Source organism: Ictidomys tridecemlineatus, chromosome 11 (assembly GCF_052094955.1).
Source record: "Ictidomys tridecemlineatus isolate mIctTri1 chromosome 11, mIctTri1.hap1, whole genome shotgun sequence".
In the NCBI taxonomy this organism is placed as follows: domain Eukaryota; kingdom Metazoa; phylum Chordata; class Mammalia; order Rodentia; family Sciuridae; genus Ictidomys; species Ictidomys tridecemlineatus.
This window is the reverse complement of record NC_135487.1, coordinates 65,219,721-65,247,396: the sequence shown is the minus strand read 5'-3', so window position 1 is coordinate 65,247,396 and position 27,676 is coordinate 65,219,721. Positions and strand designations below refer to the sequence as shown.

Here is a 27,676-nt window from a genome sequence, read left to right as displayed (position 1 = left end):
GCTTTGGCCACTGTGAGACCCTGTTTCTAAACAAAATACAAAATAGGGCTGGGGATGTGGCTCAGTGGTAGGGGGCTGGAGTCAAGTCAGGATACAATTTCTTTCTGAAAATTTTTTAAAACACAAATGTGAAAATATTTAAAAGTCACTGAGATATTGGTGGGAAAATATACCACAATAATAAAGCAGATTCTAATAGCTTATAATGTACTCATAATTTTGAACGTTTAGGTAAATGCTTTCTGTCTACAAAAATAGTAAAGTTTGAAAGAAGATTCTATTGTAACAGGCCTCAAAATAGAAATATATATGGTTTTGGGGTGGAGGGATGATTAGCTGTGCTGGGGATAGAATCCAGGGCCTTGTATCTGCTAGGTAAGTGTTCTGCCTCTGAGCTATATCCCTAGACCTTCTTATTTTAATTTAGTTTTTAAACTTTTGGTACCGGGGATTAAACTCAGGGGTATTCGACCACAGGGCCACGTCCCCAGTCCTATTTTGTATTTTATTTAGAAACAGGGTCTCATTGAGTTGCTTAGCACCTCCCCTCGTCTTTGCTGAAGCTGGCTTTGAACTCGCTATTCTCCTATATTAGCAGTGGGAGCTGCTGGGATTACAGGTGTGCACCACCGTGCCCAGCTTCTTATTTTTTATTTTTGAGACAGGGTCTTGCTAAATTGCCTAGGCTTCTGTCGTACTTGTGATTCTCCTGCCTCAGCCTCTCGAGGTGGTTTTCAGGTGTATACCACTAAGCCAGCTATGTTTTACTATTTTTAAATGTGATATAGTATTTTGTTACTTGTTTGTAGATTGGTAGATAAGTGTCATAATCAAAATCCAATTTTTTTTTGTACCTAGGTTTAGTTTACAGGTTAAACTTGACTATATTATGAATTTCTAACTTTATTCCCAAGTATTTATATTTAATTAATATGAAATGAAATGCAAAAAGATATTTCTAAATATAGTTTCATGTGCAACAAGGATTGAGAATTAAAAAAAAAAAAGAAGAAAAAGGATAAATAAAAATGAAAGAATTCCAACATGTGAAATCCTTATGACTCTGATTCTTCTTTTTATCTTTTTTCAGTTAATTATAGCTCCCCTTCAGTTAATTCTTGTCCCCTTTTGCCCCCAGTGTATCTCTGTGTTCTGACTGTGGGCTTACCCTGTGGGAATTCTTAAAGAGATGGGATAAAGCTGGAATCTCTGGAGAGGATTTTCTTTGGTTTTAAAAGGCACTACCGGTTACCGTTTAAAACTAAATTCTTTTGTTGTTACTTGTTGGTTTTACCTTGCTGGGGATCTAACCCAGGGCCTTGCACTGGCTAGGTAAGCACTTTAACACTGAACTAGAGCCCCAAACCCCTAAACTAAATTCTTACCTGGTAGTCTTCAGACCACTGAGATCATGTGAATGTAGGTAGGTTTGGTGTATGCATGTATTTATTTACTGTACAGGGTCTCCTGCATGCTAAGCAAGCACTTAATCACTGACATATATTCTGGCATTTATGATCACGATTTTTTTTTCTTCTTTAGTCACACACTTAAGATTTGTTATTTTATTTGCTTTCCTCTATGGGATGGGTGTGTTTGCAGATTGGGTATATGGACAATGGTTTATACATTTTGGATCATAGAACTAAGTCCTACGCTTTGTGACTTTCCCCCTTTGCCAGCGAGGACATTAAAACCAAAATGCCCATTCAGTAAATGTCCTTAAGGTGAAAGAAGTTTTAGTGCTCTGCAGCATTTTGTGAGGAAAATTATATTATCCTCCAAATCAATGTAGTAAAAACATTTTGTAAGATTCAACTTTCATTAAAGATAAAAACTGAAAACAAAATTAAAAGGAAAATTCCCTAAGCTGATAAAAGATATCTATTAAATTCCTGTTACTTCATTGCAAAATGTTCAAAGCATTTCCTTATAAAAATTAGGAAAAGAAAAGGTTATCCACGATCATTTCTATACAAAACAGGAAAAGACAGAGAGAGAGAGAGAGAGAGAGAGAGAGAGAGAGAGAGAGAGAGAGAGAGAGAGAAACAAAGACCGGAAAAAAAAAACTGATTATACAGAACATATGATTGCTTTTAAGAGAAATCCCATAGAAAATACAAATTAATTAGGCAAATTAAGAAGAAAATTTAGGGCTTAAGCTGGGATTGTAGTTCAGTGGTAGAGCATTTGCCTAGCATGTGTAAGGCACTGGGTTTTCTCCTCAGCACCACATAAAAATAAAATAAATAAGGGCTGGGTTGTACCTCAGTGGTAGAGCACTTGCCTAGCATGTGTGAGGCACTGGGTTCAATTCTCAGCACCACATATGAACAATGTTAAGGCAATAAAATACTATACAACAATGTAAACTAATGAATTAAAGATGTGCTGAGGGGGTTGAAACTCAAGATCCAAGGGATAATTAGGAAAAATCAAAGACAAATAAATGCATGTTTTATTTACATCTTGTTGTTGCAAAACATTTAAACCAAACAATTGTATATTTTGGGATACAAATATATGAGGTAAAATTATAAAAAAAAGGGATAGAAAAAATTCAGAATAATGTTTATCTCTGATTGAAGAGGGTTAAAGAATTATATAAGGGCACACAGAGGACTTAAGAGATCATCATAGTGTTGTTTTCTTTTTGAACTGTCAGCACACAGATATTTATGATTTATTTCTTATATATGTATTAGAAATTTTATCATCATCCTCATTATCATCATTATTATTATTAATGGTATTGATCCGAGGGGTGCTGTACCCAACTCCTTTTTTGTTTTTTAATTTGAGATAGGATCTTGCTAAGTTACTTAGGGACTTAATAAATTGCTGAGGCTGGCCTCAAATTTGAAATCTTTCTGCCTTAGCCTCTAAGTCACTGGGATTATAGGTATATGCCACCATGCCCTGCATAAATTTTATTTATTTATTTATATTTTTTTTAGAGAGAGAGAATTTTAATATTTATATTTTAGTTTTTGGCGGACACAACATCTTTGTTTGTAAGTGGTGCTGAGGATCAAACACGGGTCGCACGCATGCCAGGCGAGCGCGCTACCACTTGAGCCACATCCCCAGCCCATAAATTTTATTTTTTAGCTATTAAATACTAAAAATTTTCAAGGAAATATTTTAACCCTAGAAATTATGAATGAGAATTAAATAACAAAACAGAAATGTCCTTTTATCAGTTTAACAAGATTTTTATTTATTTATTTGAACCAATATAAAATGCTAATCAATTATTTCAGAAGGCAAATTAGGATTGCTTAGGAAAGTTAGGAAGTTAAAATAAAATAGGACAACCACTCATCAAAACATCCTGTGTTCAAAAGCAAAATGGCTACTAAACAGATAACATAATCCAATACTTTGACCAGCTTATTGGTGTATGCATACATTTATTTACTGCACCTCATTTTTCAACCCAGTGATGCTCTACCACTGAGATACAGCCCAGCCTTTTTTACTTTTGAGACAGAGTCTCACCAGGTTGAAGAGAATGGCTTCAAACTTGTGATCCTCCTGCCTCAGCTTCCTAATCATGGATGTGTGCTTCCAGGCCTGGCTGTAGTCACCAGCTTAAAACGGGGCCTTTTTGTTGTTATTGTAAAAACAACAATAAAAACAAACAAAAACAGATAATCTAGTGGCAATAGTCAGTGCACATAGTGAACTCCCTCTTGTAAAAAGCCCATCAATTGTGTTTTGCTAATTAAGATGAATGTTATTCCTGTGAAATGAACCAAAAATGTATATGAATTTGGAAATCCCCAAAGAGATCTATAATCTACAGAAATAATTGCATTCAATTTTAATTGAAGGTAAAAGAGATGACAGTTTTTGTCTGCTTATTCTCAAAATCTTGGAAGTTATCAACCAGTTGGCCAGTTAGCAATGCTTTTATATTACTATCATCTGACCTATCATGGTAGCAAACAGAGGTGGAATTTTAAAAGATAAATGACAAAATGGCCATTGGCTATAGTTGACTACAGTTGTGGAACTTTTGTTATTAATGAAAGAAGGTAATAAAATTGTATTAACATTCTCAAAAATAAGTATATTAATGTTGGTTGAAAATTAGACTGTTCGCAGAAAAGCACATTCAACCTTTGTTCACTAAACACATTCAGAATTAGAAATGAGATGGAAGATCTATTTTGTTAAAATACAGATTAATAACTTTGTAAGCTTTTCTTTATTTTATTTTTGGTACCATGAACTGAACTCAGGTGCTTGCTAAATTGCTGAGGCTGGCCTTGAATTTGGGATCCTCCTGCCTTACCCTCCTGAACAAAGCCTCTGGGATTATAGGTGTGTGCTACCATGCCTGGCTCTTTAATATTTGGCATTTACCATTAATCTTTTAGAAAAAAAATTGGAATGCTGAAGATTATTCTGTTTTAAAATTCAGTTTTAATAGATAAATGTCAATAAATCACATAGTTACATTTCAATTCACTTCACATAAAACTTAAAACTTTGGCTGCTTGCTTAAATTCACACTTACACATCCCAAAGAAAATAGTTCAAGTGACTGGATATTTTATTTACCTAATAATTTGTTACCTTACCTTGAATCATTCCTGGTTATTGATAAGGAGGCTCATATTGTTTATTTCTTTCTAAAATATCTTGATATATAAACTATATTGAATATTTTATAAAATATATGCAAAAAACGGAAATTATGAACTAAAATGTTTGATTCCCCAATATTTCCCATTAAAAGTTTTGCAATTTCCACATATAAATTGATGCTTTATTTTGTCTGGACACAATTTGCAATCCTCTCTCATCCCCAATCAGGGGAGAAAACTCAGGTTGAATTTTTGGATGCATTTTAAAAATAGTAATATAGAATGACTCTATAAGTTCTTATTTATAAAATATAATTTGGATTAGACTTTCACTTAAGTAAATTTTACAAATGAATGAAATTTACTCCTTAACTCATTAATACTTTTTTATTCTGGTGACTCTAAATCTCTTACTATATTGTTTTATACAATGTATAGTAAGTTTTTGTTTTTCCGTGTCTGTAGCCCACAGCCTTCTTTTTATTTTATTTTGAGATAGGGTCTTGCTAAATTGTCCAGACTGGTCTGGAACTTGTGATCCTTCTGCCTCAGCTTTCCAAGTAGCAGGATTACAGGAATGGGCCACAACAAATGTCTAATGATTTTTTTTTTTTTTTTTTTTTGCAGTGCTAGGGATTGAACCCAGGGCTTTGCACATACTAGGAAAGTACTCTACCACTATACCTGGCCCAACAATTGTTTAAGATGGGCAAATTACACAGCGTAGTTTAGATGGACATTTTTTGTCAGTCTTAAATAAGTCATCTAACTTAAAGTATAAATTAATTTTTAAAATTTCACCTTCCTACTTTAAACTTTTCCGTGTTAGATCCTTTTTTCTTGCAGAAAAAAAAAAGTAAATAAAATGCCAAATTATAACATACTGAAAGCCAATGTGAATCCAAGGATCTAATTTCCACACTGATATACTTGAACTATAGATACACATTTTTAACCAGAATAAAACATTTTTTTAAAATGACAGCTTTTTCTCTCCCTTTTAGTGCTTTTTTTAAATATAATTTTTACCCAATTAATCTTCATATATATTTTTAGATCTTCCTGGAGGTAGAAGGTTTTTCGTTTTTCTTTTAATTATGTGAGATCATTTTGTTTATGCAGTGGGCACAAAGCAGTATTTCTCAATTTTAAATATACATATCTAATAATAAGCATACTTTTTGAATAGTTGTTATTTAAATAATGCTTTTGTTCTGATTTAAAAATCATACATATTTATTATAGGAAATTCAGAAAATAAAGAATGAAGAAGATTCAACTACTGATATTCCCACTTTTTGGTATGTCATTTGAGTTTTTTTTCTATGCTAACAATATAATACCAACTCTTTTTTCCCCTGTGTACACAAGCATACAACATATTATGTAGTTTTTTTGTTTGTTTGTTTTTTGCTTTGCTTTTTCTCTAATGTAACAGTTGGTGATGATTGGTTTATTGAAAAGTGATTTTTCTACAGTAAGAAATTCCTAGGCTGGGGATGTAGGTCAGTGGTAGAGGGTTTGCCCAGCATGTCTGAGGCTCTGGATTCAATCCCCAAACCCTCCAAAAAGAAATTCCTTCTTTTTATAGAAAGTACTTAAGAACCACTAGAGGCAGGGAGTGGGGTACTATTTCAGATACAGTAATAACTTTCTGAGAAATATTTTACATTGACCTTTTCTATTCAATAAGATTAGTTTTTATTATAATCTGGATTGTATAGAGCTTATGATCAAAGTAAAACCTTTTATGTCATCAAAACATATTACCTTTTATGTCATCAAAACATAACATAGAGGCAACAAATTATGTGTATAAACAAAATCAGACAGTAGCTAACTTGCCTACGAATTGTTATGATATATGCTTTTAGAAAATAGATATTTTTAAGTTCACTGAAGTGCGAAGCCCTGGTCAAACATAAATTACAATCAGTTTTTATGTAACAGTAAAAATTCCAAAGGACTCTTATCCACTCTCGACATGTATCACAGATATGCCTTCTCTTTCTTCTCAGAGAATATAAACCACATTTATTTCTATATCTGTATATATTTTAAAATAAATTACTCTAGGAAACAAAATGTTAAATATACTATGTTTGCCTGAAATTCAATAGAGAAAGCAAAACCTTATATTCCCTTTGAAGAGCCTGCAGCATATTTGGTGAGGACTGTGGGATGTTTACAGGATTTGAATGCAGCATTCATTTCTTTAAAAAAGTATAAGCTGCCTTATAATTATCAGATCATTCAACATATTTAGTAAATGATACTCTACTTATGTTATTCCAGTCCACTTTTTCCTGTTTGTTTTTCGTAGTATCAAATATAGAAAGAGCTCTTTACTTACCATTCTGGGAAAGATGAAATTTATCATTGTGCCATAAATACCCTGGAAAGCAAAGAAAATATTATTATTTATTATACCTCCATCCACAGGGATCCTAACTGCCAAATGTAATACTTCAGGAGCAAAACAAAAATGGAGTAAATCTATTGCAGAAAACAAAAATCAGTGTCCTAAGAATTCTTGAACATGTATTACATGTCCTTGGACAGAGCTATCTTAGGATTAAACAATTGTTATGGTAAGTACTTTTGAAAACAGAATAAAACATTTTATTTTCTGCAAAACAAATATTACAGGATTAAGAAAAAAAATTGTCAGTGTTTTTTTCTTTATTACCCTTTCACCTAGTTGAATTTTTCATTGATACATATGGGACAGCTACACCTAAAATTCTTTAAGGAAAAATGGGGGGACATCTTAGTTTCCTGAAGTCAATATTAATGACCATTATATCACTTAAATATAAATAAATTTTTGTCTGGAATCTTGACCTGAAAATCAGAAGTAGGAGCTGGGAAACAAAATTTGAATTCCAAGCTCCTCTTTTTCATAAAAAGAAACTATTTACTTTTTTTTCTGTTAAATACAAGGTTCTAATAATATCACATAAGAATTAGAATAAAATTGTTTTTTGAAAAGATATTGGCTCTTGAATTTATTGTGCTCTTTAAATTTTTAAATAAACATTTACTTTTATTTTTACTTATTAGTATAAAATAACTTTTATTTGTCTTAATAGTTATAACATAAGGAGTCATGTTAGGGTGTGAAAAAATATAATATAATAGTTAATGTTATAAGACGTTGGTTATTTTCTGTCCGTCCTCTCCCCTTTTTTAAGTATCATAAACATAATCTAGAAAAAAATACTCTGAGTTTATATCTGTTTGTCAAAACTACATAATGGCTACGTAAATTTTAGTAGATAACATATGTGTAAAAGAGATTTGCTTAGATTTTCCAGATAATGATGTTTCAGACCTTAAAAATATTTTTCTAGTAAAATAACCTTCAATAAAAATTATGTTCTAATGTATGTTTTAAGTCATTACTCTTAAAATGATAATATTATGCAAATAAAAACTAAAATTTCAAACTGCAACACTAGTGTTCACAAAGTTTTTAAATACTATTGGCTAGAAAGTAAAATTAGGATTTAAAGAGTTTTCTAGTTAGATTTTTTTTCACAGAAAATATTTTATTATACACATTTACTGTTAAATAAACATTTGGATAGTAAAAAATATGGAAATCCAAAATCTGTAATGATTCAAGAAAGCAGCTCTCTCTTATGAAAGTAGTTCTTTTAAGGAAATTATTGTTTTGTATTTAATCACAGATACTCATATTTATTTCAAAATTTTGTATTATTAATTTTTAGTGCAATCTTTTAATAGAAATAATTTAAATTTAGAAATATATTATATTTGCTACTTATTTATAAAAATTATTAATAGAACTTTTGATATTACTGCTCATAGTTTCAACTGCTAAAAAAAAAAAAAAAAAAGCATCTTTAAGCAGCAGCTCCTGAAGAGGGCAGCACGTTCTAGATATTATTGAATTCTAAGCTCAAATGTGACAGCTTTGGCTAAAATTTTATATAGTTTTTTCTAAGAACTAGAGGGTCAAAATGGATATATTTTATAGATGTCTGCTCCCATGAGACAATAAACCAGCAGAAATTCCAGGCAGTTTTGCAGACCAAGGTCAAAACTGCATTTGATTATTAAAAGAGAACATTCAAATTAGACACCTAAAGCAATGCGTTTAGAAAAACAACAACAAAATACTAGTAAGGAGACTTTCCATGTGGAATGTGTTTTATCTTAATACTGTAGATAACTTTTCCTATTGGCAGTGCATTGACTGTCAAAACTACTAAAGGGGTTAGATTTAATTATCTCACTTCTTGCACATTTCATCTCAATTGCTATGGCAACATTCAGTTGCCTCAGCAGCAATGCATACTTTAATCAGATATTTCCTCCTCATTTTTCTATGAGCCAAAACTGTGTAGTCAAATTCACAACCAAGTCCTGATGAATCTGATAACACCCCTTACAACTGAATAGGCAACTTGCCTCAACCTACAGGTATAAATATTTTCAGAGAGGCTTATAACTATTGGACAAGTATAAGACTTGATTGGATATATGTTTGGACTCCTATCTCATTTGTTTTAATCCCCACACTTTGGTAGTAGTGATGAAATCCAGGGCCTCAGGCATGTTAGGCAAGTGCTCTATCTCTCAGCTACATCCCCAGCATTTTTATTTTATTTTTTGAGATAGGGTCCCCCTAATTTGCTCAGGCAGTCCTTGAATTTGTGATCTCCTACCTTGGCTTCCCAAGTAGCTGGGATTAGAGGCATGTCCCACTATGCCCAGCTCATTATTATGTTTCTTTAATATTATTTTTGCCACCATTCCATTTTTTTAGAAGGTTTTTTTTTTAATTATTTGAAACACTTCAGCCAGTCACTATCATGCATCACCTGACCTCAATAGGAAAGTGATGAATATAGGAAACAGCCTCTCATGTTTAAATGTCAACCCTCTTCAACAAGTCTGTTGAATGATTTGCCTTTTATCTGAGCATACCTTGGACTGACAAAATTCTTTTCCTATTTCTTGAATACAGGTAAGAGAAAGAAGGAAGATAATTAAAAACAAAGCAAAATCTGATATAGGAGGGAAATGTAGAATATCAGAGTTAAATGGAGGGCTAAGCAGGAACAAAATTTGATCAGCTTCAGTAATACAACAATTTTAATGAGAAGTGAAAGCATAATGCATTAAATTGTTGATGTCGTTTGGGTTATTATTAACCATCTACATTGTTGGATGAATCATCACTTTAGCATTTTGCAGAGGACTTGAAAAACTGGCATATAAGGAATTATTTATGTAAATGTATAAGGACTATTGGAAGGATATTCATTTTTTTTTTTCCTTTTTTGGCACTGGGGATTGAACCTAGGGGTATGTTTAAGGACTGAGTCACATCCTCAGCCCTTTTTGTGTTTATTTTGAGACAGGGTCTAGGGGGTCTTGCTAAATTGCTAGGGCCTCCCTAAATTGCTGAGACTGGCTTTGAATTTGCAATCCTCCTGTCTCAGCCTTCCAAGTTGCTGGGATTATAGGCATGTGCCACTGTGCCCAGCTTAAAGAGTCATCCATTCTGATTTTAAGTGTTGGTTAATTACATTTTCATAAATGATTGAAATCTTGAAAATCATTACTATATTTTAATTTAGTATTGTATAATAAAATTTTAAAAATTTTGTAGCCAAGTGATCTAAGAGGTTCCTAACAATTTTAGTTTCTGCCAAAACTTATATTTAGATAACAAACATTTTGTCTTAAAGTTGTGATGCTTCTCTGGCAAGAAGTTTTATATCAGTAGCTAAAAGTAAATTTTTAGCATATTTTTTTCAGTCAGCACTTAGTAGTGTCTAGTAAAATTTCCATTAATGGAGGCACCAAAAAGATTCTTTCTGTAGCTGAATTTGATACCCATCTGATATCTCAAAAGCAATTTCTGTATTTTATGTATTACAGACGACTAAACATAGCAATCAAAACTTAATCAAGGGCTTGGGTTATAACTCAGTGGTAGAGCGCTTCCTAGCATGTGTGAGGCACTGGGTTCAATTCTCAGCACCACATATGAATAAATGAATAAAATAAAGGTTCATTAACATCTAAAAATATTTTTAAAAAAACTTAATCAAGTATAAAAATATTATTTAAAATACAAGTCATGAATACACACACACACACACACACACACACACACACACACACACACATTCCACCATGCCCAGCTAAATTTTACATATTTTTAACTTTAATTGAGCTCAGTATTAGTAGAAACTGTGTTCAAAATGTAGTTATTGCAAAACCAACTTCTCATTAATGATGAAGTTTGGAAAGTATATAACCTCAGGAGAAACTGATGGAATAAGAGGTATTTAAATTAAAAGTGAAATCTATACCTTGAGAAGAAGCATTGAACCTATCTTCAAATGTTTGGGGGAAAAAAAAAACAGAAGAGTCTTAGAAAACTAAGGGAAGTGATAGAAGTTCTAGAGAAGTGGATTCCAGCTCTCTGCAAAGAAACACTCAATTAGAATTGCTTAAATAATGACACAAACCACAAAGCAGCAAGTTCCTGTGTGGGCATTTTGTATGAATATTTGCATATGAACTCTTTATTTTCTGTTGCTGAAGTCCAGGGACCTCACTTTAGAAGATGTGTTAGAGCCCCTCCACAAACTTAGATCTGGGAGGTAAAATGAGTCACTTCTTAATGAATTTTTTCAAATACCAAGTGCTTTCTGTCAGGACGAAAACTAGCAATGATCTGCTAACAGTGTATTCAGCAGCAAGCTTGCAAATCCTACTCTGGAGAAACAGTCTAAATGAGAAAAACAAACAGTTCTTAGTGACGAGTTATCTAAAACCTCCAAGGAGACATGTAAATCGGACCTAGTTGGCACTAGTTCAGGAGCTCAGTAGATGCCAGGGAGTGACTGGAGGTGAAGAATTCGTTCCCCTTTCAGTCTTGATTGGCTCTTCCACCTAGGGCTGGGGTGCTGCCAGACAATGATTATGCACTGCCCGTGTTAGACTTGTTCTCTGGATGAAAGGGAGATTTCGGCATTATCCTCCAACTTTATATTCACTTAAGAAATAATAATTGCTCAATTAAAAGACCAAAACTTTTCGTCTGTATCCAGAGAAATTAAAAGTTGAAGAGAAAACTACACATCATGTGAATGCTCATCTTCACCAAGATCACTGAATAAATCGTAACTAAGTTGAAGATTACAAATATAAAGAAATTCCTGATTCTTGAGTCAAAGCAATGAATATTATTCATGTAACATCAGATCCTGTAAAGTTTCAGTTTATGTTATTCGGAAATAGTGTTTTTATTTAGTTTGGTTTTGAAGTTTCCTTGTGTGACTCCACTTTGAAGGAGCCAGTGGGCTCACCAAAGCTCTTGCATAATCCTTAATCTTCTTTACTCTGGTGCTATTGCTTGGAGCATGAGATATTTGAAGAATGGCTGTTTACCAGCAGCATCTGTTTCTACCAAAAGAACTGAGGGGTGGTTTTGCAATAACCAGAAGAGTTTACTTTTACTTTTACTATTAAAGAATATGGAATGTTCCATACTTCCTTAAGAACTTTATCTTGTCTGCCCTTCCTGACCCTTTCAAATCAAACCTTTACATTAACTTATGTTGGTGAAAATTCCTTTTGCTGAGGTTTTGCGAAGCAAATGGTCTTGAAACTTGTTTCCAAAATGCTCACCCACAAAAGCTTTTACTAGCCAATCCCATTTGGTTGGTTGTGTTCTAACAGAATCTCTGGTGAACACAAACATTACCTATAGAGAAACAGAAACTTCCATGGCACCCTGCAGAAACGTTTGATCCCAGAGATGCTATTACTAAACCAAAGTGTCACTGCACATTCATGACTGCTTCCTCATGTCCCGAATAACAGCAGGAGGAAGGGCTGCATTTGTGCAATGGTCTTTCCATGTGTGTAAACCTGGTCCCCAACCTGAGATCAAAGACCATCTTCGATCAACAGGTATTTATTTAGTGCCGACCATGTCTAAAACCCAAGGAATTGGAAAAGGACAAATGGGAGTTATTTTTAATGATAGTATTTGTTGACTGAATAAAAACAGACATTTGCTGGCCTACTAAAAACACTTATGATCCTCTATAGGAGGTAAAATAAACAAGAAAAAATTAAAGCATGATATCTCTTTGTTTTGTCCCCATCGATTGAAAGATTTAATCTGTTTCACACCACAAATATATTTCATCAGTATTATTTCATTTAAGTAGTTTTAATAAAAAAGCACCTTTTTGTGGTTTAATCTAACATAGCCCTGCACCTACTTATCCACCCACTTGTACATTCTGCCTGTGAAATGTAAGGTAACTCTATTTATATTTTGTAGCTCTGATTATGAACTGACCAAAAGTACGAAAATTCTGCTTTTTTATTTGTACTGTCGCCAATGCAACAGTGTCTGATAAATAATAATAAGCATTCAAAAAACTTTTATTGGATGAATAATGAATGAACAACGAAAAGAATGAAATGGTGGTTATGCAATTCAAGAAGTATTCAGCAAGAATGGTGTCATTTATCACAGGAAAATAAGAACAAGGTGTTTCTTGATCTGGGTGTGGTGACATACTCCTGTAATCCCAGTGGCTTGCTAGGCTGAGGCAGGAGGATCACAAATTCAAAGCCAGCCTCAGCAATTTAGCGAGGCCCTAAGGAACTTAATGAGATCCTGTCTCAAATTAAAAAAGGACCGGGAATAAATGTCAGTGGTTAAGCAGCATCCCTGGGTTCAATCCCCAGTATAGAGGTGGGGCTGTGTGAGTACAGTCATTTAAAATGGTCTTAATTTCATGGAAGATCTGAAACTTTTTATTAGTCTTCAAAGGATGAGATTTAAAGAGTTAGTGGGAAGGAAATAGGGTATTTTCATCATAGTTAAGAGCATAAATAAAGGAATTGCTTTGGATGCAGAAAAATTAGTGAAAAGATGTAATTCTGCAGTGCTCAGGATGGGATTCAAGGCCTTGTGCATATTAGGCAAGCCCTCTATAATTGTGCTATGACCAGTCCAACTGTTCCTGATGACACTGTATATTGTGTGGGGAGTTAGTGATTTTGTTTGGTTTAGATTAGTGAATATTGTAAAGAAGAACTTCTCAAACTTTAATTTACAAACCTGGGGATCTTGTTAGAATGAAAATTCTAATTAACTAGATCTGCATTGAAGTTTTTGATATCTTTTAACAAGTTCAAGGTAATATTTGTACTTATGCCATATGCCATATTCCAACTGCAAGACTGAAGAGGATTCTTAAAACTAGACAAAATTATTTGGGCTCCATGCAGCAGGCATTAGAGAACTAGGCTATGTTGCCTAGTAGTTATGGCATGGTGATGTAGACTGCAGTTAAGGAGGTGTTGACCTCAAAAATGCTAAGAAGAGAATGTGAACATAAGAAAGAAGGCAGTCTATACCTCTTCTGCATATTTCATAGATTAGATGCTCAATTACCGTTTTTTTTTTTGTTTGTTTGTTTGTTTGCTTTTCTTTAGGCAGGACTAGGGATTGTATCAGGGGCGCACTACAAATGAGCTACATCTCAATCTTTTTATTTTTAAAATTTTGAAACAAGGTTTTGCTAAATTGCCCAGGCTAGCCTTGAATTTGCAATGCGCCTGCCTCAGCCTTTCTTTGCTGGGATTACAGGTGTGCACCACTGCATTCAGCTCAATTACTTGTTGATTGATTAGTCTGTGGGGGATATGGTCATATCAAAAGCAGTTTCTCAGTGAAATAATTTGGACCCAGTGACTTTTTAGAAACAAGTCCAGTTTAAGTAAAGCACATTGTGAATCCATGAATGTTCTTTCCCTCTTCTCTGGAAAACTGTATACATTCCTAAAAAGACTGAAATGTTTGTTCCTCTGTTCTAATTGTAATTATGCCCTCATATGTATCTCTCAAACTCTGTGCTTATTATATTGTAATGATAATAATATAATTAGGAATAGTAAAACGACTAGTGTTTTGAGTGCTTATTAGTTGTCAGGAAAATTGCTGAGAATTTTTATAATTAAATCCTGTTACAATGCTGTGAGAAATACTACTATCATCCCCATTTATACAGATGAATTTAAACAAAAAGTACTTGTGGGCCCTAATTATGTGTTGGGTACATATCAGTACATTAGGTACATATAAGATGGTTTATTCAAGGAATGATCGAAATGTGTTCTACAAAATCACTAGATTTCTTATTGCAGCTTCTATTTTCGCTTGATTTTTCTACTGTTCCTGATCTCCAATAATTATAATATTAGCTAGCAATTAGTATTTCCTATGTCCCAGGTACTACTTTAAGCAATTGAAATGTCTCACTTAATGCTCATAGTAATTCTATAATTTGGGTGCTATTATTATCTCTTTTACATATGAAGAACAAAGAGATTAAATAATTTGTTTAGGCTCCCAAAGCTATAAAGCAGAAAAGTTAGATTTTGAACCCATTGCATTGTATTACTGATTTTAGACTAACTAGTCTTCAGCAATGTGGAATTCTGAGTGTTTATTTTCTTTTGGATGGGAATTACTGGGGATTGAACCCATTGCCTTGCACATGCTAGTCAAGCACTCTAACACTGCACTACACTCCCAGCCCACTTTCTATTATTTAGAGACACAGTTTTGCTAAGTTGACCAGACTGGCTCCTAGACCCACCTGCCTCAGCCTCCTGAGTAGCTGGGATGACAGGTGAGCACCACCATGCCTGGCCTGAGGGTTTTCTTAAATAAACACTATAAATTTCTCCAACCCATAATATTTGTAAAGGTTAACTTTTCTCATGTTAAGAAAGTGTTCATGAAGTCCAAGAAGGATTATTATTATTTCTGGATTTCTATCAGCACACTGCTACGATATTTAGTCATGGGGTAAAATCTTTTCTATGATAGGCCAGCCAAATAACCCTGGCCCCCTTCACTCTCACCAGTTACATTCCAAATCCATCCTACTACAACTCAATTCTATAATAGAATAAAGAGTATTCTCTCACAAATATTCAAAGGCATATTCAAAAGATAGTCTCCTCCAAACATGATTATCTACCTATATGGAAGAATAGTCAACCTCTGAAACACCTTGCTAGTAATAGGTGTCACAATGACAACCTTCCAGATATTTCAGGTGTTTGATTTAATGGAAATTATTACTTAATTGACCAACTAAATAACTATTAAAGACAAGAATTGACTTAAAAGTTCACAACCACCAGATAGTCTATTATTTGCCATGTTATTTGCTTTTGTTTCTGTGTTTTGAGATGGCATCTTGCTGTGCTGCCCAGGCTGCCCTGGAACTCCTTTGCTTAAGATCTTCCTGCTTCTATCTCCTGAGTAGCTGGGACTAGAAGCATATGCCACCTCACCTGGTTCTTTCCTGTTATTGAAAATAATTGCACTTTAGCAATGAAAGTAAATGCAAAATGCTGCCTGTTCACATTATTATTTCTACTAAGTTTTCTGCCTTTAGGGAAGTGTCAATTTTCTGTTTGGATAATATTCATTGCTATTTTAATATCTACTGTAGATATTAGGCTTCTTATTCTTGAAGGAAATATGTGAAAAGACCTTTAAAATAAGATAAAATGAAACAGAAAACATTACTACAACCATCAATACCAAACCTCTGAGAGTTCATAATTATTTAAATAGGAATTACCACAAAGTATAAGGACTTTTAAAAAAAAACTTATTATAACCCTTTACTTTAAAAAAAAAGTTCTTTCTGCATTCTATACTTTTTATGTCTTGGACTATTCTGGCTGCTATAAGAAAATACCATCAAATGGGTCTCTTATAATCAGTACATATTTGTTTCTTACATTCTGAAGACTGAGAAGTCTAAGAGAAAGGACCGGCAGATGAAGTGTCTGGGAGGGCCCACTTCCTCATGGACAAAGCTTTTCTCTCACTAACCTCACATGGTAGAAAGTGCAAGGGATCTCTCTTTATAAAATGGCTAATCTCATTTATTAGGGCTTCACTTTCATGATGTCACCTACCAAAGGTCCCCAAACTTAATATTTTCATGTCAGAGGTAATTCAATATGTGAATTTTGGGAGGATATACACAATTGGACGATAGCAGACTTCATTATAAAAATGGATAATGTGCAATAGGAAAAAGTTCTCTGTAAGTTAACCTAATTTTTTTTTTTTTTAGTAAAATGAAGGCATTTCGTGGAAAATAACAAATCTGAAAATATTTAACATTTTTATTTTAAAATAATCTCAAATCACAAAAAATAATACAACTACAGTCTAAATAACATTTTTCATGAATTAGAGTGATTTTTTTTGACATGGTACCCATTATTCCTAAGTACTTGAACAAACAGGGACATTTTCCTTTATAACTGAAGCATAACTACAAATATCAGAAAATTATCATTGATACATCATTGTCATATTGTCCTCAGGCCCCATTCAAATTTTTCCACTTGTCCCAGAGATCCTTTATAGCAAAAGAATCCAGTCTAGCATTGTATAGACTTATCACACATCTTTAGTCTTTCAATCTGGAATATTTTCTTAGTTTTTCCATATTTTTCATGACTCTAACACCTTTGAAGATTAGGAGTTATTTGTAAGATGCTCCTTCTTTCTAGGTTTTTCTCTGGCATTCTCTTTTTTTTTTTTTTAATATTTTATTTACATTTTAGTTTTTGGCAGACACAACATCTTTGTTTGTATGTGGTGCTGAGGATCGAACCTGGGCCGAAACCATGACAGGTGAGCGTGCTACTGTTTGAGCCACATCCCCAGCCCCTGGCATTCTCATTATTAGACTCAGGTTATTTATTTTTGGTAGAAAAATTGCAAAAATGATTCATTGAATTGCATTCTATCAAGTGAAACATTGCTTCTGATGTCAATGTTGATTAAGGTAATCACTGTAAAATAGCTCTTTTCCATCTTTTTAAAAGTATTTGGGGGCAAGTTCATTAACTTTATATTTATTTCTTTTTTTAAAAAAATATTTCTTTTTTAGTTGTTGTTGGACACAATACCTTTATTTCACTTATTTATTTTTATGTGGTGCTGAGGATCAAACCCAGGGTCTCGCACTTTCAAGGCAAGCTTTCTACTGCTGAGCCACAACCTCAGCCCACTTTATATTAATTTCCTTATGTCTGTTTGGACATATGGATATCTATTTTATTCAATCGGCTATAATCTGCCATTCTGGAACAACCCATCTCAATGTCTGAATACCGACCCCAAGGTGCCCTGAGACTGAAGAAAGAGAAACAGTTGGATTTAGAATAGTACGGCGGAGTGAAATTTATTGAGGACTTATTGACAAAAGCTTAGGCAGCAGCAATACCAAATGGATCTCGGACAGTTGGGTCAGCAGTAGAGGCATACATATTGGTTAAAACAAAAGTGATTCCACCCAGCCTGAATATACCTGATTTATCATAATCTAATACCAAAGAGTAAGGAGCATTCCAGTTGCCACAGTATGGTAGTAAAGCTTCACAATGGTTTTATCTATTGATAATATTCCAGGAAACTGTAGGAGAAACCAACACAGGTTCCTCTAGGTCAATCATGGTGGTTATGACTCAAGATGGCTGCAGTTTCATCAAGCTGAATCTATACCTCTGTTGTTAGAATTATTGTTCACTTTGATCTTCAGATTATTTAGAGATGATCATGGTGGTCTTCTTAAATCTGACTTTTTTTTTTTTTACATGCCCTGACATTGATTGAGTACTTCTCTACTTTAGCAAAATAAGATATTCTTGATGTACTTTATAATTTTTATGTCCAAGCCTTGGTATTACTGATGTCTTCAAGGAGTCCCAATTTCTTTTGTTGAGAATGATATTTAGATACCAAGATCTGGGAAGTAGTTGTGTCCATTGTTTTAAGGGTGTTCTCAGGGTCCAGAAACAAGGAGAGAGAGAGAAAGAGAGAGAGAGATAGAGAGAGAGAGAGAGAGAGATTGTGTTTTAGTCAACTTTTTCTCTGCTGTGACCAAAGACCTGACAAGAACAATTTTAGGTGAGGAAAAGTTTTCCTGGGGGTTCATGGTTTCAGAAGTATCGGTCCAGGTCCATCCATGGCTAACTGTTGCTTGGGGATCCAAGTGAACCAAAATATCATGGTGGAAGGGTGTGGTAGAGGAAAGCAGTTGGAAACATGGCACCAGGAAGCAGGGAGAGACTCTATTTGCAAAATGCAAAATATATACCCCATGCCGGGCATGGTAGTACACATCTATAATCCCAGCAGTTTGGAAAGTTAAGGCAGGAGGATCCCAAGTTCAAAGCCAGCCTCAGCTACTTAGCCAGGCACTTAGCAACTCAGGGAGACCCTGTTTCTAATAAAATACAAAAAAGGGCTTCGGATGTGGATCAGTGGTTAAGCACCCTGGGTTCAATCCCTAGTCAAAAAAAAAAAAAAAATATATATATATATATATATATCCCCAAAGGCAGTCCCCCAGGGACTTACCTTCTACAGCCACTCATTACCAGTCTGAAGTTACCCCTCAGTTAATCCCTATCAGGGGATTAATGCACTGATTAGGTTAAGGCTCTCATAACCCAATCATTTCACCACTAAGCCTTCTTGCATTATGTCCCACATAAGCTTTTGAGGGATGCCTTATATCCAAACCATAACAGATAGATTTATCTGTCTTTCTACATATTACTATTTATCTATATCTATCTATATCTATATGCATATATATATATATATATATATATATATATATATATATATATATATATATCCCTGATACCTCCATTTGTAAACTAGTATCACAAAGGTCCATAGGGACTCTACTTTCATATATGTAATTATTTTCTCTGACAATGAAAAATCTGTCTTCTATTGTCTTTAATATGTTTACTTATTTGATCAATTGCTTATATTTAACCACTATCCTATTGCTACTCAACTCTCCCATTCCCATTCAGACGCCCTGCCAATTCTCTCCTCTCCCATGCACCCATGGATGCCTATCTCACTTGTCTATACCTCATGGTAGGAGATTAAATTGGTCAGGAAAGAAAATGAAGGAAAAAAAATAGAAAAGAAAGGAAAGGGGAAAGGAAAATGAAAAAGAAGACAATATAATATGAGACACTTCTGAAATAGCTTACTTGTCCTCTTCATGGATTCTAATGCTATTGCATATCACTTACTTAATATTGTTTTTATTTGAGAAACTAAAAACAAAATAACTCTAACTAACTGGAGTTTACATGTTTGACCAATATTAATTGAGTGCCTATTCTGTGGCAGTATAATAAATTTTAGTAAAAACCCAATTAACTTCAGTTCTCAATTAATCAATATATTTTACTTACTTACAGGCTTTTCAGGGAAATTGGCCAATTATAAGAAACCACATTCAGATTGAAGATTTATTCTAAACAGGGTGAGTCATGAAGTCAGTATGGATTTTACTCTAATTCTTATGACTTGTACATTACACTATATAATGAGAAATGATAGAACTATGAACCTAAGAAAAAATATGAAACTCAGTCACAATTGAAACATGGCCATGATAGCTGCAGACATTTTAGAAACCTTTCCAACAAATATAGTTTTATTTAATTAACCATAGAATTATATTCCCCAAACATTTTATTTCTAGCTTATTTGTTTAACAATATTTATAAAGCATCTATATATTTTAAGTGATAACCCAAAAAATAAAAATCTATTAAAACAAAGTTCCTATTCTGATGGGCTTTTCATCTCATAAGGGGAAAAAAGACAATAAGTAGGCAATATAGCATAAGCCAGGTTATTGAAAGTGCTAAGAAGTAAAATGAACAGTGTTCCTGTGTGTTGGGCCGGGGGACAGTGTGAACAAATGGGGGTAATGACTTGGATGTAGTTTTAAGATTGTTTAATTTTTTCTTCTCATCAATTTATCATTTATCCTTGAGAGTTTCTTTCTCAGGGTAAGAAATTATTATCCACATATTTCTTTGCTGTTTTTCTTTAATATGTTTGAGTTAAATTTGTAGTGAACTCCTAGCTGTCTAAGCCATTTTGTAAAGACTGGAAAGAGATCAATCAAACTGGTAAATTGGCGAAGGGCAGATAGGAAAGAAAAGGTTAGTTAGGGGAAGTTGTTGGAATGGATTTTAAATTGAAAGAGAACCTTTCTTATATTGCTTGTTTTTATATATGAATTTTCTTCATGATTTTTAAAACCTCCTTTTATTTATTTTTATTTTTATTTTATTTTTTTTAAAGAGAGAGAGAGAGAGAGAATTTTTTTAATATTTATTTTCTAGTTCTCGGCGGACACAACATCTTTGTTGGTATGTGGTGCTGAGGATCGAACCCGGGCCGCACGCATGCCAGGCGAGCGCGCTACGGCTTAAGCCACATCCCCAGCCCTAAAACCTCCTTTTATTTTAACAAACATTTTTATTGTAGCTGAATTCTGCTTCAACAGTATACTAATAATGTGTCCTAAACAAGTGTGGATAGAAGCTGGGTGTAGCACTTGCCTGTAAATCCAGTGCCTCAGGAGGCTGAGGCAGGAGGATCACAAGTTTGAGGCCAATTGGGCCTCTCAACAAGACCCTGTCTCAAAATAAAGAAGTAAAAAGGGCTGGGGATTAGCTCAGTGGCGAATGCACTTGGGTCCATTCCCAGTACAGGGGTGAGAAAGTGAGTAAATAGAAAATAGGGCACTTATGTGTTTAGCTCACTAGGTATGGGTCTTTTCCAAAGATACTGTTTTAAATCTAGAGAATTGATATTACCAGTTAAAAGGAAAGAAAAGTAAGAGAGTGAAAGTGGCTAAATTGTAGGATAGATTAATGAACAGAACTCAGTAGAATCAAGATGTAAAATGAAAGAACACTGGACAAAGAATTTTGAGAACTGATTTAACTTGTCCTAGATCTTTGTAACTTTGAGCAAACCTCTCCTCTTTCTTATGGCTAGTATTCTTTTTGGTAACACGAGGCTGTTAGCCTACGCTTAAAGTCATCAGTTTGAAACAAGATTCCCAGAATTAAAACAAACAAACAAACAAGCTAAATAAAAAGAAATCTACCAGCCCTGTGTGGTTCTATACATACATACTTGTCTTTTTCCCCTTCTCTCTTGTTCTCTTATTCATACACACACACACACACACACACACACACACACACACACACAAAATATTAAAGAACACTTTTTTTAGTCAAATATAGACTATACTGAATACTTCATTATTAAAATTTCTTTCCACTAATGTTACTATTCTTTTCCTTTTTATCCTTTCAAAAATTTCAGTAATCTAAAATGATTACATTTGAGAAAAAAGAAGGATGGGAGAAATAGCTACAGCATATTTCTCTTTTGCTATTTATGTCTTAAATAGTGTCCACAAAAGGCAACTATACCCTAATACTTTAGACTTCGCATATGTTCACAAATAGCACTTTCATGGAAAAAATCCTGGTATGTTCCACATTATTACTTCTCAAAGAAGTAATATTTAAATATAATTTTTAATTAATGTACTGATTCTCAGAGAGAAGAGCAGCCAAAATGACTATTCTATTATTTAAACTATTAGGAAAAATACTGAAAATATTGTTTTATTAATCATAATCCTCATGGGCTGGGGAATATAGCTCAGTTTGTAGACTGCTTGCCTCACATGCACAAGGCCCTGGGTTCAATCCCCAATACCACACACACACACAAAAATCATAATCCTAATGACTTTATGTAGCATATTTAACTACAGAGTAAAATACTATAGACAATGCATAAATCCTTTGTCTATGTTTATTTTCAGAGGTTTTCTAGAAAATACAGGTCCAATAATTTACAAAATATTTATTTTTTATTGCCTTCACAACATTTGGCATCTTATACCTTTAATATTACTAAATTATTCCTTTACTCTATGCCAATTTAGTAAAAGTAGGATACAGCCATATTTGCAAAGGTACAAAGTTTATTGGCAAAAAGCCTACAGATATCATTTAGAAATCAAGATCAAAATTAAAACGCTTCCCACAAAAAAATCAGATCATGCAAGTAAGCAAATTTTCACAGTTTATTTATACTCATTAATGAAAAGTTATATTTTACTTTATTGCTTTTAAATCAACCTATACCTGCATCTATTGAAAAGTTTTCTGCTGACATATTGCATGTTTTTCCAACTCCTCTCCTATTCATGAGTCTAGGAATAGTCATTCTTCTGGTCCCCAGCCATGTTTTAAGGTAAACAAAGCCAAAAGGGAATTTGTTGAGACCTCAAGTGGAAAACTAGCCAATCACACTCAGGATGGCAAATTTAGGTGGGAAGGAGGAACATCTCAAAGACTTGGTGAGCTGGCTGATATTAACAATGAGCAACCTAAAGTCCACAGAACAAAGGGTTATACTGGAATGGTATTTGTTATAAAGCTACACCTCCCTCATAAATCCCTAAATATTGTTTGTTTTTTCCCCATAAATTTATATTCAAAGGTAGAAGCCTATTACCTTGTCCCAGGCTGTTGAGAAGATGAAATGGGATCATATTTACATGACTAACACTGAGAGTGTACCAAGAGCCAAATATATTTTGAGTATATTGATGCATTTATTTAGTTCTCACAACTCCATAAGATAGATATTAGATTAGCCATAGGAAACTGCCATTCTGTAGGGTTTTTTTTTTTTTTTTTTTTTTTTGGTGTATGTGTGTGTGTACCAGGGATTGCACTCAGGAGCATTTAACCACTGAGTTACTTCCTCAACCCTTTTTTATATTTTATTTTGAGACAGGGCCTCACTAAGTTACTCAGAGTGTCGCCAATTTGCTGAGGCTGACTTTGAACCTGCAGTCCTCATGCCTTGACCTCCCAAGCCACTGGGATTACAGTCCTGCACCGCCATGCCCAGCTCTGTAGGGTTTTTTTTTTTTTGCCTATCAGCAAAGCTATGTTTTAACCTAATACTATTAATTCTTCTCTTTTATAAGTGAGAAATCTAAGTAATGTGGCCTAAGGAGAATCATCATTTTTTCCCATTTTATAATTGAGAAAGTTGACATTCAGGAAAGAAAAGTGACTTTTCCAAAAATACACAGCTTATGTGCATCTCAGAGCTAGATCAAGAGAGAGAATATCTGTCCCCTCACTTTGTAAATTTCATTGTGCTATAAAAAGTTTAGCTCTTTTTGTTATTATTATGAAGTCTTCTCTTCTAGCCCCACACTGGGTCTTTCATTCAACAATCATCAAGGATTGCCGGAATGATGCTGCTAGTTATCAAGATAGAAGGCTTTCAAATTTGTCATCTTTTGAAATGATTCCCCCTCTGAACTGACAGGGTGACTTGCAGTCACCCATCCCTGGCTCTTTCTGTCAATGCAGTTTTAAATGATGAAGCACTACAGTACTTTGGTTTATTCTCAAATTATTTCCTGCTGTCTTTGGAACAAATGAGGTGCAAGGGCTATTGGGGATAACATTTTTTTTTTTTAAATCCAAGAAACATTGTCTTTTCTCAAGTTCTGCACAAGCATATCCTACAGATATAATTTCACATGATTTTGTTTGAACTGGAACTAGAGACAGTTCAGAAAATATATACAACAGAAGAAAGAGGAACTTAAAGAGGGACATCTGGTTGTTCTATTTTGCTCTTCTGCTCCATTTCCACCAGTGTCTCTGTCTCTCATAATAAGTTAGGCATTTGGAGACACATTAACTGTGAGCAGCATTTGGTACACTGTGATAAGGGCAAGAGAGATGATCTTCAGCCCTGGAGTAGAGGAAACAAGATCTTTCTTAGGTCCTCAGTATGTGCTGGATTTCCAGTGAAGTACTTAAATACCAGTGCTGCTTTTTTTTTTTTTTTTTTGGTACTGGGGATGGAACTCAGGGGCACTCAACCACTGAGCTCCATCCCCAGCCCTATTTTGTATTTTATTTAGAGACAGGGTCTCACTGAGCTGCCTAAGCGCCTCACCATTGCTGAAGCTGGCTTTGAACTTGCAATTCTCCCGTCTCAGCCTCCTGAGCCGCTGGTATTACAGGCAAGCACCACCACCCCTGGCTGATTTTTTTTTTTTAATTAAAAAAAAAAAAATTCACCCACAACAGTAACATTTTATCTAAATGGTTCTCCTAGACACAAAGGGCATAGCAGTTACCAATGCCTGATTCAGGAGTCAACTTGTATTCAAAAATCAGACTCAGCCTGTGTTGGAAACTGCTGCCACTCAAATACCTGCAATTTTGAGCAAGTTACTTTACATCTGCACTCAACCATTTCTTCATTTGTAAAATAAGGACATCAGTTCCTACTTCATACAGTTTAGAAGTATTTTAAGTGGGATAATGTAAGTAGTGTTTAGAACATTGCCAAACACACTCAGTATTTTAGTAGATATTGACTTCTTATGAGATTGAACATATCTTAATTTAAATTTTGGAAACATAAGTGATTTCATGTGTTTATGGAATGCTTTAACATCTATCAGGAATTTAGTTTAATTTTCTTAAAAAGCAATTCATCAAACATCTTGCAGGTATCTTATTACTATTTTATTTCCTAGATACATCTTTAACTTCCCATAATTTACATCTCATTTTTGGTTTCTCTCAATAAAAAAAGTTCATCACCAGCTACCTCTGTCCTTGTCCTTTCCTCTCCTTCAATATTATAATGTATTTCATTGCTTTTCCTTATCACTTATGGATAAGTGCTATATTACTAAAATAGACATCAGATGCTAACACAGAGGAGCTACGCTGGGCACTTTCCAAAGCACAGATAAATTCTGCCCTAAACTTAAGACAGGTGAACAAGAGGCACATAGAAAATAAATTAAGATCTGCTCACAGCTACATATGTGGGGTTACAACAACAGGAAATTGCATGTGGACATCATACATAGTAGTAGGGGAACTTTGTACTGGGAAGGAAAATGCAACGTGAGTTATAAGTCACAGTAGGTTAATAGAAGATTGCCAGCTCTGATTTGCTCATTTTCTTATAGAACCTTTTAATTACTGTATTTCTAATGCACTTACATTTGCCAGTAGTTCTCTTTTTTATTCTTCTAATAATAGTTCCTAAGGTACATCTTATAAATTATCCCCTTCCTTTTCCTTACCCTCTTTTTTCTCTTTAAACAATTCTTAGAGAGAGGGAGAGAGAGAAAGAGAGGGAGGGAGGGAGCAAACTATAATTTTAAGTAAATCCTTTGGATGAGTTCATGTTGCTAAAAAAAAAAAAAAAAAAAAAAAAAAAAGGAAAGAAAAGAAAAAAAAAAACCTGTGACAGTCATTAGCACGGTACTTTCCTGTCCCCATTCTTACACATGCCAATTTATTAGCTGCAGTCACTGCTGCTGCTGGCAGCTTTTTCTCTATCAAGGCATCAACTCTAGACAAACAAGCCCTCTCCATTCATTCCCAACATTCTTCACTTCTTTAACTTGTTCTAATTCCAGGTTTCCTTTAAGGACCCTCAATTTCAAAACCCTTCATTAGGCTGGCCAAAGTACTTCAATCTTTCTGTTTCCTTTTACTCCATAAAAGGCTAGCTTTCTCCCCAAACTCATTGTTCAGTTTTGTCTCTTTACTTCCTTACCTCTTACATCACTCTTCTGCAAGGATAGTGTCTTTTTCTTTTTTCTTTTTCTTTTTAAAGTTCCTTAAGCTCTGTACCTTTTGTCCTTAAGACTCTTCTGGAAATCTCACCTCTAGATTAAGTAGAAGAGATAAGTACTAGTACTGAACTTGCCAAACAATTTAAATGATGACTGTAGGTTCAGTATTTGATAAGAGAGTAACAATTCACAATTTAGAATGCCTGGGACAAGCAATGATTCAGGGACAGAAAAAAATTATTCATGGTAAGATTCTGTGACCAATAATTAAGTAAAGGAAGAATGGAAGTTTTTTCCTTGGAAACATGAATTCGTTGATTTGTAATTTCCCTGATCCGTAGCTATACTAGGGGTTGGAGTGATTACAACAACCCTAACTATTAAATGTCCCCTTTTTTGCAATGTTGATTTATGGAATAAGTTATTCTTTGGTGTATGTGTGTGTGTGTGTGTGTGTATGGTGCAGGGAATTGAGCCCAGGAGTGTTCCACCACTGAGCTACATCCCCAGTCCTTTTTACTTTTTTATTTTGAGACAGTCTCACCAAATTTCCCAGGTTGGCCTAAAAGTTGTCACTCTCCTGCCTCAGCCTTGGAGTCACTACAATTATAGGCATGCACCACTACACCCAGCAAGTTACAAATTCTTGTAGCTCTTGGCTTCCATTTTTAACTCTTCATATGATGCCAGTTGAAGGCAAAAATACAAACAAGATGTCAAACATTTTATTTTAAATGTTTAATTCACTGGCATTTTCCTCAAAAATTTCAACCAGAATTGTTTAAAGAAAGAGAATAATGGAATAGATTTGAAAAGTGAAATGTTTCCCCTTTGTTTAATTTTTATTTTTTTCCCTTTTCTTGCTTTTTCTAGTAATGGGCAAAGAGTTTGGTGAGATGAAGGAAAGACATATTGGATAACATCACTTTTTTTTTTTTTTTTACTTTATTTTGCTTATTTGTTTTTATGTGGTGCTGAGGATTGAACCCAGGGCCCCGCAGGTGCTAAGCAAGGGCTCTACCACTGAGCCACAACCTCAGCCCCATGGATAACATAACTTTAATGAAGAAAATTGTTTATGATTTCTAAGGAAACTACAGTTAAATAACTAAATCATATTTCATGTAGTTTTACATATTTGGCTTAAATAACATTTTTATGCTTAACCAACTAGTAGGAAACATATTCCCAGTTTAAAAGAAAAAAAAAGTTGTACAACTAATAGATAAACGCAGGACTGAGGCTAAAACCTAAGTTTCCAAATTCTGGATGAATATTTTTTTTAATTATAATATGAACTACTACCTTTTAAAAATGCACATGCTAATGTAAACTCAGGTAGCACAATTTTAGTCTTTTGTCATACAAATACTAGTAAAATATATACCACATTCACAGTTAGCTTATGTTTTATATATTTCATAGATTATAAGATACTCGAAAACAAATTAAATTTTTATCACAATCCTT

The 27,676-nt window shown here is 34.0% G+C and overlaps 1 protein-coding gene across 2 annotated transcripts in view; it reads right to left on the bottom strand.

Annotated features, from left to right (window-relative positions):
- The window catches only part of Adgrl2 (adhesion G protein-coupled receptor L2), a 619,253-nt gene that overhangs the window by 207,158 nt on the left and 384,419 nt on the right, over positions 1-27,676 (bottom strand). For both annotated transcript variants that reach the window (XM_078026550.1, XM_021732267.3), the window contains one exon: positions 6,949-6,990. The gene's annotated coding sequence lies outside the window, so the exon portion shown is untranslated. The remainder of the gene's footprint in view (positions 1-6,948; positions 6,991-27,676) is intronic.